General features: G+C 47.6%; 1 pseudogene; it reads right to left on the reverse strand.

Moving 5' to 3' along the window:
• Nucleotides 1-8267: 8267 nt before the first annotated feature.
• On the reverse strand, nucleotides 8268-13912 carry LOC136520385 (thiosulfate sulfurtransferase 16, chloroplastic-like; annotated as a pseudogene).
• Nucleotides 13913-21679: the final 7767 nt, after the last annotated feature.

Genomic DNA, 21679 nt, shown 5'->3' on the forward strand with positions numbered 1-21679 from the left:
GGCGAAGATAACCTCAGAAACCGTCTGAAAATTCTTCTGGCAAAACATCATTTGCAGATTCGGTGTACCGAGGATTCTGACAGTAGACAATGGAAAACAATTCAATTCAGAGAACTTCAAAGAATTCTGCAAAAGCATTGGGACAAAACTAGCCTTCGCCTCAGTATACCACCTAGAGTCCAATGGTGCTGTGGAAAGAGCAGACAGAATAGTGTTTTCAGCAATATCAAAAACATTGCTAGGCCTACGCAAAGGAAAATGGGTAGATGAATTACCCAGAGTGATTTGGTCACACAATACATCTATCTCAAGAACAACAGGATTCACACCATTCAAACTGCTTTATGGAGAAGAGGCCATGATGCCAGAAGGAATCAAGCATGAAAGCCTCCGCACAACGAGTCAGCTGATGTTGCAAGATGAAGAATATGCAAAAGAAACAATAGAAGCAATAAGACTGGAAGCAGTCGAAAACATTGCAAAATATCAGTCCCAAACCAAAAAGTGGAGAGACTCCCAGGTGGTAAGGAAAGACATAAAACACGGAGACCTCGTACTCAAAAGAAAACACAACGCGCAACTTGTTGGCAAGTTGCAACCGAAATGGGAAGGCCCATACATAGCAACGGCAGCAGGCCGACCTGGCTCTTTCCACTTGACCGACAGCAAAGGTGTCACGACAACCCACACCTAGAATATTGACAGCCTCCGTAGATACTACATCTAGACAATGTACCAAAGGGCAACCTCCGCAAATAATAAGTGGAGGCCCCTCCGTTCATTTACCTTTCAGTCTTTTTACTTACTTCAACCAAAAAATGTAAAAGAGCATGCACTCTTTTCCTCACAGGGGAACTCCAAGCGGAGGTGAGGTTTTTAACGAGGCAGGCTCAATGTAAAAATCCTCTACAAATATAAAGAGGTAATTCCCCAAAAGAACGCTTGAAAAATCCAAAACCAAAAGCGACCAGCTCTAGCGCCGCAATATTCGGTGAACAAAAAGCACAGGTCCTTTCAAAGCGCCGGCCATAGGCATGGGCAATTTGAAACGACCTCTATGGCCAAACAGGCCTTCGACCTTGACAAAGACCTGTCCAAAGTCAGGCATCAAGGCAGAAAAAATAGCCCAAACAGGCCTTCGACCTTGACAAAGACCTGTCCAAATTCAGGCATCAAGGCCCCCAAAAAAACTTGGCCAAACAGGCCTCTGACCCTTGACAGAGACCTAAACAAATTCAGGCATCAAGGCAAAAAAAACTAGGCCAAACAGGCCTCCGACCCTTGATAAAGACCTAAACAAATTCAGGCATCAAGGCAAAAACAACCTCGGCAAAATAGGCCTCCGACCTTAACAAAAAACACCCCTAGCATCAGGGGCAACAAAATTATGGCGCTAGAACCAGGAAGAAGGTCTCCGCCATCGAAAACAGCAAAAACAGAAAATGTCTGACAAAACACTGCCACCACTATGGCGCCAAACCTCTTTACTTCAAAATATCTCAAAAGGAACGAATAATTCAAGCTAGATACAGGTTATTAAAGCCAAGATACGTTCCACCTAACAACGTACCAAAATGTTAACACCCAAAAGCCACCACCCCACTATAAAACGGGCTCCCCCCATGCCCTTAAAAACTCAGTCAGCATAGGGCGCAAGGGGGGAACAAGGCAGAGCACAAGCAAAAGCCACAGCAACAGCCATGGAGGCAGGGGTCTCCTTAGATATCCAAGTCGGCCATAGATATTGTACGAAAACTCGTAAAATCGGAGGCAAAAGTAGACAATCGTATGCAGTGGGAAAAGAGATAGGAACTACGGCACGGTGATGAACAGCAAAGGCCTACGGAAGAAGGGGGATATCGCATGAAATCTTGTAACATCCCCCTGACGTCGGAGACCTAACCTGCCATCTCCAAAAATCAACCATGTCCCACGGGTGTGCAGCGTCGGAGGCCCATACCACCAGACAGCTAAAACACTCTGCCAAAGAAATACCAAAAGTCTCCGCCGTCTGCACAAGCTGCGCCAAACCACCCATCAGATCAAACACCGATTCAGAAAGCCTCGCCAGGCGAACTTCAAGTACGCCTCCGCCGGCCAAAAAACCACCAACACTTTAGCCCCAGCCATCAAGCAAGCACAGAGAAGGAGAAAACCTGGGGCGAAGGTCCTGGCCACCACCCTTGTATCGCGCACGTTCGCCCAAGCAAAGAACAACGGTGTGCAAACTCGGGACTAGACGAGATATGTAAACTAGAAAAACAGACTGAAGCCCCCGCACAAACAATCAAGAAAGTGAACCTGTTTTGTATTCCATAAAACGTCAAGTAGCATTCTTACAGGATACAAACTTACAATAAAATCCTAACTATTGTGGCGGAGGCCCGTGCCAAGCAAGCGCGCGAGTAAACCCAGCGCGCTCGTCGTCTATGTCAAACTTAACTGACTCAAACACGTCGCGCGCACCGCTGCGGGGAAAGGCCGAACGCCAATACTCCCAAAGCTCTTCGCTCACATAAATACCGTCGTTGTAGAGAGTCAAAGGCGTAGGCTCCCGATTCGAAACCCGCGCAAGGTTAAAATTTCCCTCAAAACCATTCAGAACAAAATAAACTTTATTCACAAGAGTCCAACTGGACTACAATATACACGCCAAAACAACTAAGTGCTACAAAGAGCCTAGACCTCCGGCGCATCGGCCGCATCGGAAGTCCCTGGAACGGAGCCCGCATCAACTGTGGGCGGGCACGGCGCCTGTGGCCTCCAACCACTACCACCGCCGATCGTAGATCCCACCGGAGCACCAGCGGCGGCGGAGGTACCTCCCGCGGTCGCCGAGCGCGGAACTGACGGAGGCCTACCCGCAAGACTCTTCTACGCATCCTGCAGCACCGGCTAAAGTATCAGGGGCACAAGCAACGAAAGCCTTCGCAGCTTCACAAAAAGCAAGGAGACAAAAATAGCGGCTACAAAGACTAGAAATACATTCGCCCTCTTTTCCTCCGCCAGTTTCCAGGCAGCAGATCTCCCAAATGGAGCCCAAAAGTGCCCAATGAAATTTCTCAAGGTTTTTCGCAAACCAAGAGAAGTCTCACCGAGCTCCTCTGGACCCGACAGCGCTCCCTCCGGAATACTTTCGGTATGCGTACACCCACCGCGCGCCAAAAGCTTGGCGTAATTCGCTACTCCCGCCAGCGCCCCGTAGTCCGTGCAGCCATTGATCAGACTGGGGAGCTTCGCAAGGTGACGCTTTAGCCAGGAGGCGAGGGCGTACACGCTGTCTTCCTCCAGAGGAGCGGAGGTTTTGCCTCCGAACTCGGCGACGGTGGCCCGGTAGTGGCCAACGGTTGCAGCAAGGACCCCCTTGACCGAGTCCAAATGCCTCGTCGTCAAAGACAGCTGCTCCCCCACCGTAGCTGCGGATTCCTTCTCAGAGGCAAGCTCTCGCCGCAGACCCTCGGCCAGCTTGTTCGCCCTACGGGCCTGCTTGGCGGACAAAACTTCTGCATCCCGGGCCTTGGCGAGATCGGCCCTCAAACCATCCTTTTCTCGTTCCTTCTCCGCCAGAGACAGGCGGAGAGCTGCAAGGGAGTTGGACAGACCCCCTTTTTCACCTTCCAGGCGCTCGATCTCCGCCTTGAGCGCTTCAATCGCAGTATCTCGATCGGAGACCTCGCGAGTGCAGCGCTCCTCCATAACAACGGCCGTGTGATACCCCTGCGACCAGAAAGAAGAAGACCAAGGCGATCAGCAATAGAATCAAAAACAAGTCTAAAGGCGAACATACACAAAAAAGGGGCAAACCGCCGAAGACGCACCAGGCTCTGGTGTTCTAGATGAACATGGAGAAGTTGGAAGAAATTCATGTCCCTCAGACGCTGTTTGAAGCAATCTGTTCAAAGAAGAACAAACAAACACAAAACAATAAGGTGAGAAAAGCAAATCTCACGATAAACACACCAACAACCAAAGACCACCTCCGACGTCTCCAAGAACACCAAGATAGCACTCTTCCCAACCTGAGATAGAAGTGTCGGAGGAGCCTGCGTAAAAAAACAACAACAGCTCAGGTCAGAGGGCCGATCAGAAATAGGCAATAACAACAGGCCAAATGACGAGTAAAATAAAAACATTCTATACTCACTCGGACCCGGCGCCATCAGCCCCGGCTGCCCCGGACCAAACCTAACGCCGGCAGCGGCTGCTCGCTCCTCCAGGGTGAGGAGTCCAGCCATGACATCACCTACAAAGCAACAAGTACACAGTATTAGCACTTGGTACAATATGTAAACAAATAAACCGGGCGAAGACAGTAAACACAAAAATGTGCACCAAACAAACTTACTCATAAAAAGCCCAGGCTAGGCCACTTGCCGCGCCCCCTGGGCAGAAGTCTCCGCCATATCATGCGGCGAAGGCCCAAAGGGCCGGATCTCCTCAGCCAGCGGCCTGACGGGCGGAGGACTCGAAGAAGACTGAGCCGCCGGGGCCTGCTCAGCAAGCACGACCTCCAACTGCCCGACGTCGGCCACCGGCACGGGCAAAGGCGCAACAACGGCGGGAGACGAAGGAGCTTGCCGCAAGACGGCCTCTGTGCCCTCTTCAGAACTTGAACATAGCCCGCCAAGAATGTCGGGCATAGGCTCGGTGGCGCTACCTTCCGACTGTTCGCCAACACTCACAGCACCATGCGAGGAGCGCGCCGGAGCAGCGCTGGCTCCCGGATGCCTAGCACCGCTCACAGGGCACACCGGAGCTACAGGAGAGCCGTGATCCTCTCCGCTCGCAACCCGCACGTCCACCGACGGGACGGAGGAGCTCTGAACGTCTTCACTGCCGGCGGAGGCAACACCCGCACTACCGACAGAAGACATGGCCGACGTGATCAACAGAGCACCGCTCTTCTTCTTCTTTTTCGCAGGCGCCCGAAAAACAATGGCGCCCTTCCTCTTCTTAGACTCAGCCTCCGCTGTAACATTCTTCGCGAAGGCCTTCTTCTTCTTCTTCTTCTCAATCGAAGCTAGGACCTCGGTGGGAACCTCGCGCTCCCGGTAGACGATCCTGACCTCCTCAAAAACTCGATTGAGCCGCAGCATGGTGCCTGCCATGGCCCTCCGAGACGTGTACTCACGCTTGGAAATCTTGCCAACCAACCCTATGGTGGCTTCCTCAACCTCAGAGACGAAACTGTCCTCCGTCACCCCCTCCCCCAAAGACTAACCGAAGTGGGGGAACAGAATCCCGGCCTTCGGCCCAAAAACGGGAACCTTCACCTGTTCCAGCCAAAAGGCTGGGTTGTTTTTGCCCAGGGGCCAATAGTTGGAGGCCATAATCTCCTCCACTAGGTCGCGGCCACCGGAGTAGCGGCACGCTGCCACAAAAGCCTGGTCGCAAGCCTCCCTCGCCGGAGACACCTCCTCCGGCGGATCCACGCGCGTGTGCGGTGCCATCTCCTCCATCCTTGAAGTCAATGGATACTCCGAGACCTCCGCACCATCCTCGGTAGTGCTACAGACCCCGTAGGTCTTCACGTAGAACCATTGCTCAAGCCAGCCGCGGTCCCACTTGCCCTTCTGGCAAAAAGAGATCTCTAGGCGGTCTACGCCTTGGTTCCTCTTAGACATAAAGGTGCAACTACCGTACTGGTAGGTCACCTCCACCTCCTTGCCCTCTCGCACCTCCTTCTTCTTCTTCGGCTGCTTCTGCAGCTCGTAGTACGCGCAGAAGGTGTCCACATCCGGCTCGGCACCATAAGAAACACACGCCCAGCAGAATTTGCTAAGCGTGAGGAAGGCAGTAGGAGTCAGATGATGGAGCTGGACATTGAAGGTCTCCAACACCCGGCGAAGGAAGGGGATGTAAGGAAGGTGGAGGCCGCAGGTGAAGAAGTCCCGAAAGACCATCGCATATCCCTCCTCTGGTTCTAGAACAGTCTGGCCAGGCGGAGGGATTTTTACCCTCGAAGAAGGAAAACACGATTCCTTCAACATCTCCGCGATTGCCTCTTCAGTTATGGAGGAGGGGCCGAAATCCCAAGACTTTATCGCCATATCTCTGGAATCCGCAGCGATCAGGTCTCCGACGGACGTAGAGACACTCCCCAAATCCTCCTCCACTAGCTTTTCAAACTCCAATGCAGAGGCAGAGGCAAGCATGCACTCCTCAAAACGCGCACCCCAGCCGGTGGCCCTAACGCCGAGAAGGTGGCGATAGGGTCCGAAAAAGGCGGGCCGGCGAGTTTGGGCGGAGGCAGAAAAGAAAGCCACCGCGACAGCAGCCTAAGCGCGAGACGCAGGCAGAAAGACGGAACGTGAGAGGGCAGCAAAAGGCGAAAGCGAAGAGAGCAGAGAGCGATTTCTCAGAGGCAAGGAAAGCGAATGAGCAATGCGGGGGGGACCCCGCCACCAACAACACCCTTATATAGGCCGCGGGCAGGCGGTCCAGCTCCCGCCATACAACGGTCACCTCCGGAGAATTCGCCTGCCGCACAACGGTCATCTCTGAAAAAGTCACAAGGTATACAACGGAAACTGACACGGCATAAACGGCCACACCGTAGGACAACGGCTAGATTTGCTGCCCAACAGCTACTCTCAACGAGACCAGCGGCCGCGCCAGAGCGGGCCAGGGGGAAAGTAGCGGGGCCTCGCTCGGAGACGCCAATGCGTGTGGTCTCCGCCCCCGCGGACGCCTTTGGTCAAGGCGTTTTGAGCTCACGGCACGCTCAGGCGAACCATGGTCTCAAAAGGGGGGAACTGTTGTAACACGGTCTCGGCGGGTGGCGAAGGCCTCCGACGGCGAGGTGTCGCCAAGGCGTATTCGACCGTCTTAGGGCGGAGATCTGGCGCTGACTAAAGGAACTTTCCTGGCTATGCTCGTAGGGCGCTGCACGAGGCTCAGCGAGCTTGTCGCGGATTCCGCCCGGGCCAGGCACAGACATCTCCGACCGCTCAGGCGGACGCCGCCCCGCTTCGGCTGACGGGCGTCTCCGGCGATGAGAGCGGAGGCCGCCCTACCCCTGAACTAATCAAACAAACAATCTTGCATAAGTGTGTGCAGGTACCTAAGCGCAGGCGCCCGTGGTCCGCGCGAGCGCGCCAGCATGGCCCCCGCGTGGCCGGGCTGAGACCTACGGATGATGTCTCCGACCGGACCGGTGGAGACCCGCCAAGGCAACGACGCACCCCTGAAGACGGAGGCCAGCGTCGGGAACCCAGGCCTCTGGGCCGAAGACCGAGGCACGGTGGGCCGGCCGCTTATGGAGGCCCGTTACTTGAAGACGGTGTGGCAGGATTGCCCCGCAAACAAGAGACCAGTGGCGGAATATTCCAAGAATGTACTATAGCAGTTGAGGGGCATTGTAATAAATTCTGTCAAGAAGTAGTTGAGCCCTATAAATAGGGAACACTTGTAACTGTGCAACGGGTGGTGGATGAATTAATGAAACCTTAGCTTTCCGTGCCAGCTTCCTACACGCCCACCTGTCGTGCCTATCCCAAGCCTCCGCCCGAGGGCGACGCCTGGCGAGCGGAGGCCTCTGTCCCCCCACGCTGTCTGAGACCGCTAGTTTCAACAGATATCTACCGCAAACCATCTCTAGCGAGCTTGTTAAGTTAAATGATTCTTATAAATCATAAATGATCCGCTTTGTCTCTCTTCAAAATCATGTTGCCAACCCAAACCTTACTATTCTCCCTGACCTTACTATTATTTTCCATTTCTTATAGTAGATAGAAGATCTAGCCATGTCCCATGCAGATATGGAAAGCGGTAGACCTATTTGGTTCACACACAGGTTAGACATTCTGGTCCATATGTCATAGTTGTCAAACTTTTGTTACAATTGTAGTTTTGATTTTATTATTGTAAGTTAGGCACCAATATATCAAGCACTCCTTAAAATGAGGCACAATTATTAATTACTCTAAAGTTAGGGTATGTTTGATTGGTGCCTAATTTTAAGGTGTGTTTGATTGGTGCCTAATTCTAAAACAAGTTACTAGACGGCTTAAATTTCCCACCCATCGCCGTCTTGTAACTTGTTTTCTAATCTATATAACGATTTTGTAGTTCTATTAGTATAATGATTTTGAAATTTGTCAGTCATGCAACCCAATTCCCAAATTTGAAATGATTCATTTGTCCAAGCGTCATATATTTATAATCAATGTGAGTATATTATACATTAATTTGAAAGCCAAGAAGTCTACAATCTATGATCCACGAGCAGAGCCGGAGCTAGAGTAGACAGGTTTGGGGGCCAAACATTACTGGGTAATAGGCAGTCCATTCTCCCTCCATGAAGTGAATCCACCGGCGACATCGGTCACAGTCGTGAAACCCTGAAAATGGTTGCATTGAATTTAGAGAAAACCACCGTGAATCACAGGGAAGCCAAGAACTGATTGGCGACATGATATGATACTGAGGATCATAAGATGATCATGCTTACAGCAGAGCTGAGCTCAGATGCTGCCATGAGACAGATCTCCTGCCACTCTGACAACCCTGAAAACACAAGTGACAATTTCTTTCTTTTTTTTTCAGAAATAGAAACAGAGTTGAGAGGGGAAAAAATTAGAACTGCTATTTTTGTGATTAATCATTGGTTCATCATGTGTTCAGTAACCATACAACGATGATCTCATCGTCCTTCCCAAAGATACTCGCCACTTGCTCGAGGAAGCACATGTTCTTCGTTGTTCCTATATATGGTTGGTAGCAGGTAGAGAATTGCTCAGATGTAAACCAAAACAAAACATGGTAACACTACAGGCAGTAAAATTTCAGAAAACTTAGCATGCTAATGAGTTTTTGCTAGAACTTGGTGTCACACACACCACACACACGGCTGAAAGGACACTTGGTGCACAGTAAGGAGTCACTAACATAAAGCTGTGCCCTGATGAGTATAGGACATTGGGACGATGGATATCCGGTGGTGTAGTTGGCAGACTTAGCAAAGTTATAAATATTGCCCATTCATGATTCATCTATGTGTGGTCTAGACCAGCAATCTGGAGATCAAGCGAACAAGCATGCATCCGCGTTACAAGGTCAAGATGGTAAAGTTTGTAAGCTGAGTACTGCCCCTTGGCCAAGCCAAAGCGGCGCCTTGCTGCTGCTTTGCTTTTAAACATGCAAGTTGACAGCGGTCTCATTCGCTTTTAATCTGTTCAGCATGAATGGTTCAGATCGTCTTCCTCCTAATGAAATACGTGCTAAGGCACATTTGCGAAAGATTAAAAAAACATGAATGAAACGTTCCTAATGGGCTTTGACAAGTGAGAACCATGAGTAGATGTCGACAGAATATCGTCGGCAGTCCTCCAAGGAGTGTCCCACGAAGGTAAATTGATCGGCAGAGATACGTGTAATCAAGAACAAGAAGACAACAGATGCACAATAGTTAGACATGTTCAGGCTATCGGTGTGACGTAATACCCTACTCATGTGGCCTATTGAATTATATTGGCTGTTGTACGATGTTGCATGTGATCAGATGCCTTAGGCTGGCCTAGGATCTGTATGGGGATGTCGACTAGGGAACTCCTGCCCCTCCTTATATGCTCTAGAGGGGTAGGGTTACAAAAAAAAGTATCATATTTGGTATTATACAATGTCTTATTGTAGCATTGCGGTGCACACATCGATCTTGTGGGCTGGGCCACCTCTGATGGTGCAGACCATGTCTTGTCTTATGGATACCGGGGGTCATATCCTCCACAGCTAGTCTCCGAGCGCCTTGTATCCTTTGAGCAACTCTGTCTTGAACAAGTTCGAGTACTTTGACGTGAAGCCGATTAGTTTAACCGGTGATCCGAGCAGTGAAAGTTGAAGCCGGCCAGTTTAATTGGTGACCTGGACGGTGAAAGTCGAAGCCGGCCAGTTTAACTGGTGACCTGGGCGGCAAAAGTCAATGGCGACCAGTTTAACTGGTTAGAATACTTCGGACTTAGCCAAGTAAGGCTTGCTAGAAGGATGCAAGGGGCTCAAGATAAAATTTAAAAATTCTTCCACTTAGAAGAAGTGTAGCCACTTAGACTCCGTCAATAAGGAGGGTAAATAAAAAATAAGCACTACATTCACCGTCAGGTAAAGTGTAGCCACTTAGTCCCCGAACCTGTTGGAAGATGAAGAATGAATCTTGTAGCAGTGTCAAATTAAAGAAGTCTGAAAGCTTGCCGACATCATCTGACATGCGTGTATCAAGACCCCAGACTTGCTGCCCAAGATCAGCACCCTGATCCGAACAACATGGAGTAGCTTGATAGCACACAGATGAGACGTAGCAAGATCCAACCACCAAGGGAGTCCCCAGCTTAGTTGGCGACGCTTGCACGAAGAATCCGAGCACCGAAAAGTCCACGGCTTAGCTGGTGACGCTTGCACGAAGAATCCGAGCACCAAGAAGTCCCCAGTGTAGCTAGTGATGAAGTCCATGCGATGAGCAGTCCAACCAACTGGTCGCCGAGCAGGGGTGAGCGCCGAGCAGTCCAACCAGTTGGTTGACAGTGAAGTCCGTATGATAGGTGGTCCGACCACCAAGGGAGTCCTTAGCTTAGCTGGAGACGCTTGCACGAAGAATCCGGACACCGAGGAGTCCCCAGCGTAGCTGACGATGAAGCGACGAACAATCCGAACGCCAAGGAGTCCCCAGCTTAGCTGGTAAGCCCCCAGCATAGCTGACGATGAAGCACGAGCGACGAACAGTCCGGTCAACTGGTTGGCGGTGAAGTAGAAGCGACCGACGAACAGTCCGATCAACTGGTCGGCGACAAAGTCCATGAACCTAGCGGTCCGACCAGTTGATCGGTGGAGAAGTCCGAACACCAGGTGGTCCGACCACCTAGACGATGATCCTGCAATACAAATATGTAGAACGGGTAGTACATGATGTAAAATATATGAACTCCGGAGAAGAATGAGCAATGGTGATAAAATAGCGTATGCAGCTCGACGATCAGTTGTTGTGAACACTTAGTGTTATTATGAAAAATATATTTATATTTAATATAAACCACCCGCCCAGTTAGTGTGTAGCTGAGTCTTCAGCCCTAGCTAGCCCGTTAACCATAACATGGAGTGCGGGCCCCGTGTGCGTGTAGGAAGAACAAAGCATCGCTAAGGAGCCGTTGCCGACCACCCATAACGCAGAGGGCAGACATTCGTGCACGTGTAGGGAGAAGTCGGAGACATGACCGTCTCTGGGGACATCCGAGTGTCAACATGACAGTTCGGGGGTTCGCCTTAGACTTAGTTGTATGTCATCTTTAAGATGGTATACATGAAAGAAAATCGTTTGGTGAAAAAACATGGAGAAAACAGCTCGGAGAAACATCATAGGGATATATGAAGGTTGGAGAATATTTAGAAAAATATTAAAGCGTGACTTAGCTTTAAACATAACGTCTGGTCGGCGACGTATGACGTTATCTGGTCGGCGTTGACGACGAGCACCCGTCGGGCGGTGAGTTTTCAATCTCTTCTGTTCTCGATGGCGGCGAGACCCACGAAGATAGTGGCGACCACTTTGTCGTGATCCTGGAAGGCGTTATTGTTGTCCCCAGGTGGTCGGCGAGGTTCTGGCCAACTTGATCGATGGGTGCGATCAGATCGTCATTGCTGACCAGCTTTCTCGAGTAGCGGGGCAGCTGGTGGCGAGCTGTTGGTGAAGGCGACCTCAGAGGTAGTTCCGAGATCGGATCTGCTATTGCAGGGGCTACGTGGCCAGCGCAGAATCGATCTGCACTGGATCGATGATCTCTCCGTCTCCGTCAGCATTGATGACCCATGAGATCGATCCGACCGTAAAGATCTGGGCGGGCCGTGGGAAGGACGAGGAGCATGCAAAACGTACCATCTTGTTCGTCATGGAAACAGCACGCACACCCCTATCTAGCGCGCCAACTGTCGACAGAATATCGTCGGCAGTTCTCCGAGGGGTGTCCTACGAAAGTAGATTAATTGACAGAGATGCGTATAATCAAGAACAAGAAGACAACAGAGACACAAGAGTTAGATATGTTCGGGCCGTCGGTGCGACGTAATACCCTACTCTTGTGGCCTGTTGGATTGTATTGGCTGTTGTACGATGTTGCGTGTGATCAGATGTCTTAGGCTAGGCCTAGGATCTGTATGGGGATATCGACTAGGGAACCCCTGCCCCTCTCTGAAGGGGTAGGGTTACAAGGAAATTATCATATTTAGTATTATACAATATTTTATTATAGTCTTACGGTACACGTATCGATCTTGTGGGCTGGACCATCTCTGATAGTGCGGTCCATGTTTGTCTTATGGATATCGGAGGTCATACCGACAGGTTACCCTCATGGTCATGGCAATGATCACAAGAGCTGAACCGACACACGCTAGCTAATAATTAGAACAATGTTGTTAGAGGCTGGAATGGAATGCATTACCTGAGCCGGCTCTGAACAGGTAGGGGATGTTCACAGCTCTCTCCGGATGGCCGGCACTGAGCTCAGATTCAGTTCTGCAGGAGCAGTAGTAGTAAACATGAAAGGCGAGACCACAATGGGCATGTTTGGGACAGCGGTCGTGGACCGCGCGGTGCGGTATAAGAATCGTGAGGGTCGAGCCGCGGTACAAGAAACTCGCGGTGCAGTTCATTTTTGCGATTCCTCTGCCGTGTGCGGTGGAAACAATCATCGTGACCGCAGGCTGTTTGGCGTGATTATTGGATTCTTTTCGCCGCTGCCGCAGGATACGCAGTCCCAAACACGCCCAATGAGGCGTTACGATTAAAATAAAATCGAACATGAGAACAAAAGTTGTTGGATTTAATCGTAGTTGTTGTTTACGGGCAGCAGATCTTTATACGGAGTGCTAATTAATTTGCTGTTCGATCAGTAGTATATATATCCTGCTGTCAATTGTCACCGTACTCTCTACTCTGACGGTGGCCAGTAGCGTGGCGTGTTTATACTACCTGACGTCGAGGTAGCGGTGGCCAGCCTGCTGCAGTTCGTACGCCACGCGCACCGGCACTGAACATAGTCGCACCGCCGCCGCCGCCGGCGCTGGTGACGGTGTGCCTGGGGAAAGAAACAGAAATCACCGGGAGTATCAGGGAATCCATCCATAGTCTATAATTAGGGGGTGTTTAGATCCCTTCCAGTTTGGAAAATGGACACTGTAGCACTTTCGTTTGTATTTGAAAAAAATTGTCCAATTATGGACTATTTAGGCTTAAAAGATTCGTCTCGTCAATTACGGGCAAACTGTGCAATTAGTTGTTCTTTTTACCTATATTTATTGCTCCATGCATGTGCCGCAAGATTCGATGTGACGGGGAATCTTGGAAAATTTTGGATTTTGGGTGGGATCTAAACACCCCCTTAATAACATAATATATGATCCGTCCACATGACAGGACACAACGTTGGCATGGCATGCATTATGGATCATAGATAGATGTAGATCCGATCCCAAGGCCGGGCGTGGGATGGATTATTTGTATTTTCAGGAGTTGGAGAATGGGAATCTCGATCGATCGCCGGAGTCGGAGAAGACGATCAGAGAAGAGACAGTCAGACAGAGAGGGTGATGACGCACCTGACGTTTACAAGGGAGCCGCCGGCCGTCCCCTTCTTGGCACTCGCCGCGGCGTCGAACCGGCAGAGAGCAGCTCCTGCAGCGCTGTGCCGCCACGGCCTACATACGGATCGTCGCACAAACGCAAGGGTGAGCAGCAGGGGCAGTGACGTCGCCTTCAACCAATCCTGTACAACAAGAACGCGTGCATAGCCCGTAGCCTACCTGCTGGCAAGGGATCGGAGGGCGGAAGAGAAGGCGCGGGCCAGGGTCGCTGCCATTGCTCGCTCGCCGCCGCCGGCCGGAGTCTCTGTTCCTTTTCGGTTCCTCTGATGCGTCTCTTGGGCGGATCGCGGAGGAAGCTATATGATTCAAAATATACAGTAAGAGTCTTAAAATCAGACTCCAACAGAGTATTTATATGGGAGATCTATTTTGACTTGTCTGTGATGCACAACCTAAATATGGGCATCCTCTCTCTTGAAAACTCATTTACAGCAAAGATTCTCTTTTAAGTCTTGTTGTTGGAAAATATACTAAATATATATTGAACTTTTTGCCTGTAGCGCTACCTAAAAGATGAATGAATCTTATATTTCTGATGTTATTGTTGGAGATAGACTAAGGCGTCTCTCTTGGTTTTCAAATGATAGCTAGACACTACTAGTAGACTTTTTTAAAACACTCGTGCGTCTTTAGTTCAGACGATGATGTGATCCTTTGATCTTGCTTCAAGATTAGATTGGTACATCTTGTGTCAATTCAAACTATAATTGTGTAATTGTCTTACTGTAGAAAGAAGAAAGTAAAAACCTTATTTAGTACAGCTTATTTGAAAAGCGCTTTCTAGATAAGCTGCACAAATAGAGTAAAAGCGACGATCAAAATAAGCTGGTCTGATCCAGCTTCTATTTTTTATATAAATAAAAGCGGTGGAAATAAACGTGATCAAAATAAGCTGCTAAAAAAACGTAACGTTTGACGTTGAATTCAGCTTATTTTGGTCATAAACATGCCGAAAGACTTCCTCTGGCGTACGTTTATCCAATCTAAGGGCAGTCCAATGATGCATTGATGATGGTTTCTATCCTCATTAAATAACTTGCCACGTAGGCAAAATGCTGACATGGCAACGTAATTAATGAAGAAAGAGAGCAAAAATCATAGAAATGGTTTCTTCATGAAGAAACCAGGTCTACTCTTGACCCAATGCACCAAGAAACCATGAAATCGTCATTGGGGAGAAACCACCAGTTTCTAGGGAGCTCGTGTCGCACTCCCATTGAAGAAAGAAGATAGAGTTGGGAGAGAGAAAGAGAAAATAATTATTACTCATAGAAACCATGGGTTGAAAAATAGTGCTTTTTTGGTGAGAAACTATCCGTTTCTTTTATTGGGAACTGCCCTAACCGCACGCACGCGTCATCTACGCAGGATCGGAAGAGAGAAAACGCACCGCTCACTCACTCAGCCTGTGATGGGTCCCACCTCCCCTCCTCCTCATCCTTTCATTCCCCATCCATTTCTTCCTTTCTCCTCTCTCTCCCTCCGATCTCGACGACCGAAGGCTCACCGAACGCCGACCCGTGCCCCGCCGATCTCGACGACCGGAGGCCCTCGCCGCCGGCGACACCCTCCCTTTCTCCAGCCGCCTGCCCCCGCCCTCCGCTCGGGGGCCGATGGAGGTGGCCTTCGACGCCTACTTCCGCGGCGTGGATCTAGACCGCGGCGACCGGATCAGCGGCCAGGAGGCCGTCACGCGGCTCCGTCGAATGGTCTCACGGCGGTGCCCTTAGGGCGGAGTCTGCGCGCGCACGGGCTAAGACGAAGCGGCGGTGCGGCTCCCTTTCTGTTCCGGCGGCGAGCTCGGGCAGGACCACCAGGGCCAAGGCGAGATCGTCGTCGACTTAAGGGTAGGTATTCTTATGCTTTGGATTGGGGATTGCTCGGGATTTTGGGGAATTATTGTTGCTAGGGTTCGGATTTGGGATAAACAGGGGCTTAGGGTTCTATTTGATTCGATTTCCCCTTGTGAGTTCTTACCCTGAAATGGATCCAGGGTCCTATGGGAGCTTAGATGCCTGCTGCTAGTCCTGCCTTGATCCATACTGTGCTCTATATGTTTAGCAAATTGCATCATATCCATGCTGTCACTTTTGTTAGGTAATCTGCTGCCTGAACTTGATCAGGTAGAAGGTAGTCATCATATCCACGCACACGCGTTGCCCGGGGCTACGACCAATGACCAAGCTGGGGCACAAGTGCGTCAGACGCCTTGCCTCCGCACGAGCATAGCTCAGCATGAGCAGGTATGGTACCCCCTCCCTCTCCTTTTTCTTTTGCTAAAAATCTGATAACTCCATGCGTACATAGTAGAATGAACGATTGATTTGATGGGGAATGCTTTGGATCAGCACAGATCTGGAATTGTAATGTGTAAAATTTGACTAGGGTTTCGTAAAATTTTACTAGGGATTCAGCTTATCAGGCTAATTGGAAAGCACCAAAAATACTTAGATAGTCTACTAGATGTCGATTGAATGTAGTAGGCAGAGCATTTTGTGGATTGTCTGTTGTGCCTTATAGCTTGATTAATTTGGTGGATCACAGAATATGTTTTTGAACCAAGTTTCAGATGAACAAATGATACTGTTTTTGCTGTATACACAACTGTATCATGTACTATTTTAGCGCAGCCTGAAGTTTATCAGTTGTTGAATTGTTCCATACTTATCTAGTCTAGTTTGTTGAATGACAAGTGCAATCGGCTGCAGAACCAAGTACTCGCAAGTTGCAACTCAGTATTGCAGTACGTAGTTAATGAATTAGATGAAGCTAGTCACAAGGTGTCCATGCTAGCTCATGCATGATTTGATTAATCAGTTGTCTCGCATTCTTTGTTTTTATTTTTACCTTGCTTTTCGGTTAATTAGTATGGCATTCTACTTGCTATCAGTTTTGGTTTACGTCACATAATAATTAAGTTACGTTAACACTTCTAGGGAGACTGCAAGTGCGGCATCACACCAGCAAGTGCGGGGCTGGCGAATCCCGTTGGCAAGTGCAGCACCAAAGCACTGCAACTGCAGGGTAGTAATGTGAGTGGCTTATCTCTGTTCAGCAATATCAGTTCGACAGGAAAGGCATTTTAGTGCAACTTTGCAGTTTCAGCAACACTATGTTCTTTTTTTGATGGGTTTCTCTACTGTCTTTTTCAGCAGCAACAGCTCGAGCTTGGCTTTTTCTATTGTGGGCGACAACAGTAGCTAGCAGCTGTTCAGCGACAAGTGTAGCAACAGCAAGGTATTAAATTGCGTGGCTTGAATTCTCAGGTGAAAAGTGTAGCTGCTAGTTTATCTCTTTAGGCTCTGTACATCACTAGCATAAGCAGTAATGATATAGTACTAGTTATTAGTTAGAGGCCCTATGCATCGACCCTATGTATGGATCTGCACATTCTTTTCTGATTGATGGATGAATTTATCTGTTTACTTGCGAATTTAGTTATACAATACTTGTTGCTATTGTTACTATTCCATTTCACTTTTGATTGCTTTCTTTAAACTAATTGCGATTAATACCAGAGAGAGGTGATGTACGTACGTATGTGCCCTGTACTATAGATCATGCAGAGCATTTTTTTTGTTTCTATAATAAGTATATCACTGCCGGTTTTAACCTACAACTACCATATTGAACTGGAAGCTTGATCAATGAGTGAGTCATCTGGGGGGGTTGTGGGTTGCAAATGACACAGACTCTATACTTGCTTTTTCAGAATACAAAAATTACCTATTTAAGAAGACATTATTGCCTAATGAATGACACTTAAATTGCCTAAGAAAATGCAGCTTCTTGCGGCCGGCTACTGCTATTTTGGCTGCAAAAGTAAACTAGACTACTGTGGGTATAACTGCAATAAGCTGCAGCCACAACCAAATAATTGTAGCCGAGCAGGCTGATTACCCATATTTTCTTCATGTGAGTTTCTGATTTCAAAGCATACATGGAAACACTGGATGTCGTACATGATTGAGCTAGTTGCCCTTTGTTGTGTTCTCATATTGTAGGCATTTTAACTGTAATGTTTTTGCTTCCTGCTATATACAAATGTAATGACATCAGCTCTTTTTTGTGCATGCATTTACAGGGATAGTTCTTCATACAATGCCTAGAGGGCAGAGGTTTCATGGAGTGTGTGCGCCAGCATCCAATGGCAGCAACGAGGTATGATCACACACACATAAAAGAGAAACATAACCATTTTCTTAGGCAAATTAAGTGTCATTTGTTAGGCAATTTAATTGTCATTTGTTAGGCAACAATGTGCTCCTAAGTAGGCAATTTAGCCTTTTGTTGCAAATCTGGAGGTAGCTCATTCAGATCTATATTTTTGACACCTATATGATGATTCCTTGCATGCAATTTAGCCTTTTGTTTACATGTATTTCTTTATAGGAATAGTCGTCTGTTTGTCTGTGCCGGGCTTCATCAATCGAAGATCAGTGGTATGCCCTTGGGCTTTATCAATTGAACAAGATCATTCCTATGCAGTCTGTGTTTCATTCCAACTGTTCGGAATGGATAATCATCGTCCTCGGCACCGCCTCCTTAGCCAGATGCCGGGCAAAGCTAAGGCGGGCGGAGCCACATTCCGGGTGGAGCTGCGGCTGCAAGCGGTGGGGTGATCTCTACCAGCGAGCATCAACATCCATGGTCCAGCGAAAAGGCGGATGATAGCACGCGAAGGTGAGCAATCCGGTGTCACCTTTTTTTTCCTAGCAGCCCCATGTTAGCACCTTTGTATTTTCTTTTTGGCAATTTAATTGAGGGCCTGGTGCAAGCGGTAGAGTCTTACCGCCTGTGACCGGAAGGTCCTGAGTTCGACTCGTGGTCTCCTCGCATTGCACAGGTGAGGCCGTGAGGGTAAGGCTTGCCACTGACACCCTTCCCCAGACCCCGCACAGAGCGGGAGCTCTCTGCACTGGGTACGTCTTTTTTTTTTAAGTGCCATTTGTTAGGCAACAATGTGCCCCTGAATAGGTAATTTAGCCTTTCCTTACTAGTCAAAAATGCCATCCGACTAGGACTACTAATCTGTGATTAGTTGCATTTTAGTTGGACGACTTGATAATAGTGGCAATGAATCAGAGGGGTGGGGGTGCGGGTGGGGCTGTGGAATGCAAATGAACATAGACACTATACTTGCTTTTTCAGAATACATAAATTGCCTATTTAGGAAGACATTGTTGCATAAGGAATGGCACTTAATTTGCTAGTACATTTTTCTTATCATGCAGTCCTAAATCATGTCTTTTATATATTGAACCATGTGCTACTTCTGATTAAAATTACATGTTTTGATTACGCAGCTGTGTAGTTCTCTTTGCCTCTAAAAATGAAGTTTTTCTAAATGATCTGTGTTTTTTGTTTTCAGATTTTGCACGAAGAGAAGCAATTTTGCTTTTTTGGATCAGAGTTGAATGATGTTTTTTTGCTCTAGTTTCATGTGCAGTGCTGTGGCGCATTATAAAACCTATTTTGCATAGAGAAAATTCCTTATTTGACACTGAAAAAACTTGTTGTTCCCAATTTAACACCCAAAGTTGAAATGTTCCTTATCCGACCTCGGCTGAAATTTACGTTCCCAGAATGGCACTACTGTCAGAATGGCCATGTAACGGTGTTAACTGAGACGCAAAAAGATGATTTTGCCCCTCCTTCAGCTTTTTAGTTTGGACACCTTCTCTCTTGTATAGGAATTATTGTTGGCCGGCACGGAGGTGTTTTAACGCCATCTTTTTTTTTTAATTTAACATGGTTGCTGTTCCTGGAGTACAAAAATGATTTGGTGTTTTTTTCTGACAATTTTTGCAGCATTTTTAGGCCATTTGTGCACCTTTTTTTGGACAATTTCTGCACCAATTATTTGGACAGAGTGCATAGATAAATTTTTGCAGCAATTATTTGCACCATGATAATAAGGCAAACAAAGTTGAAAGAACATCCACAATAACATGAGATCAACAACATCCAGCTAGCATATACACTAACATTCAGATTCACAAACCATCCGGGTTCACATCTAAACAACATAAATATGAGGTTCATATGCACGGTTCTCTTCACATAAATATTGAGACATACAGGTTCACATCCAAACCAAAAGACATGGCATTTCAGCTTCTCAGATTCACAAACTCAGTCTTCTTTTACTCCTTGTGCTCATTGCAGGACTTGCAGGCTGAACCATTTTGCTCCTTGTGCCCATTACAGGGCTATCAAGTACCAACTTCTTTTTTGGAGTCTTTTTAGAAATTACCTTCTTCCTTTTGCCCTTCCCCTTCTTAACACCTTCAGGTTCGCCAATTGAAAGTCCCTCGGGCTGATTTGAGCCACTTCGTGACCTATACAATTATTTAAAGAACATATGTAAAACTGTTATGCAAAAGAAGTCCAGATTTATTACAGCTACCTTTTGGAGCCTGCAGAGTTCGAGTTACCAAGTTTTCCCTTTTTGTTACTTGAAATTTCCATGCTTTGGCTACTAAAAATCAGAATTAGTATATTATACTTAGAGTTCAACATGAGCTTTCAGATTTAGAAGTACCTTTTTGAAGCTTCAGAACACAACTCAGCATGTTTTCTCTTTTTAGTAGTTGTAGCCTCCAAATTTTGACTACAGAAGTGTGAAGGACTATAATGAGTCATCATGCGATGCAATATAAATTCAGAACAATGAGAGATGAGGAAACATTGGTGGAAAGGACATAGAAGCTGCTGGAGCTTCATCTTTCAATGCCATAATGGAACTTTGATCAGATACAATTGCATTTTTTCTCCTTTTTGGTGGTCCTCTACATAAGAAATTACAAATTAAACATTTATTGATTGTACAAACTATGCATGAATGGAACCTGAAACATTGGCACGTACCTCACAGCTTTCATTGCTTCTGTCTTCTTTGCTTCCCTTTTTGCAGTTGTGCCAATGGTGGCCATAGTCTTTACATATAGGGCATTGGTGCTGCCCTTTCTTCCTTTTATTGTCACTACAGCCTTTGTGCCTCTCAGTTTTAGGCCTACCAGCAACAGTTTTCAGCAGTGGTGGATGCATGAAAAATTCATGCTCAGATTTAGGCCATTGAGACTTGTCAGGCAAAGCAGGAATTAGTGCACTATAAGCTGCTCTAAACTTCTCAATGGAGTAGTACAAATCAACATGTTTCTCAATAGGTTCATTAGTAAGTGAGGTAATAAATGCTAGTGCATGTTTGCAAGGAATGCCAGATACATCTCATTGTCTATAAGAACATGTCCTGTCAACCAAATTCACCACAAACCGAAAGCCACTACCACCAAATGCTGTCACTTCAGCCACATCTTCTAAGCACTCTGATACTTCCAAGGTCAATTCTCTGTTTTTCTCATTCAACATCTTAATTATGTGAGGCAAAATCAAGCCATCTAATTTCTTCCCAATTTTCCTTCTTTGGTTCCATTTCACCATAAGTAATTGTCTAAGCTTGTCCATGAAATCATCGAGATTCATAGCCTTAAGGTCCTTAATCCAATTGTTGAAGGACTCAGCCAAGTTGTTGGTCACATAGTCAACTTTACAAATGGTTCTGAATTGACTTCTTGTCCACAACTTCTTGTGACACTTTCTTAGGTAATTTGTTGCAGCAGGCTTTGCTTTCTCCATTTCAGTCCAATGTTTCTCAAACAAGTATGTGTTCCATGAGTAAGCTGCTGCCCAAAGGTGGTCATCAAAAACCTTCCCATGATACTTCTTCTTGAAATTGCTAACCAAGTGGAACATGCACTCCCTATGCTCTGCTTGAGGGGACACTTCAGCAACCCCTGCCATCACTGCCTGCCCTGCATCTGTGCTTATTGCTAATCCCCTTGGTGACCCAATAGCCTCCTTGAGCTTACTCATGAACCAGATCCAAGACTTACCACTACAGTCACTTTGTCTACTGTTGTAGAAGCATGTATTTTCCATGGACAGTTATCCAAGACCTTCCTTGAACAGTAACCCCTAAACCTCTGCTTTGAACTCTTCTGTGTGGCGAATTCAAATTCATGTTTGATTGCATGCTGACAAAGAGCCAACT

This window comes from Miscanthus floridulus, chromosome 18, assembly GCF_019320115.1.
Source record: "Miscanthus floridulus cultivar M001 chromosome 18, ASM1932011v1, whole genome shotgun sequence".
In the NCBI taxonomy this organism is placed as follows: Eukaryota; Viridiplantae; Streptophyta; class Magnoliopsida; order Poales; family Poaceae; genus Miscanthus; species Miscanthus floridulus.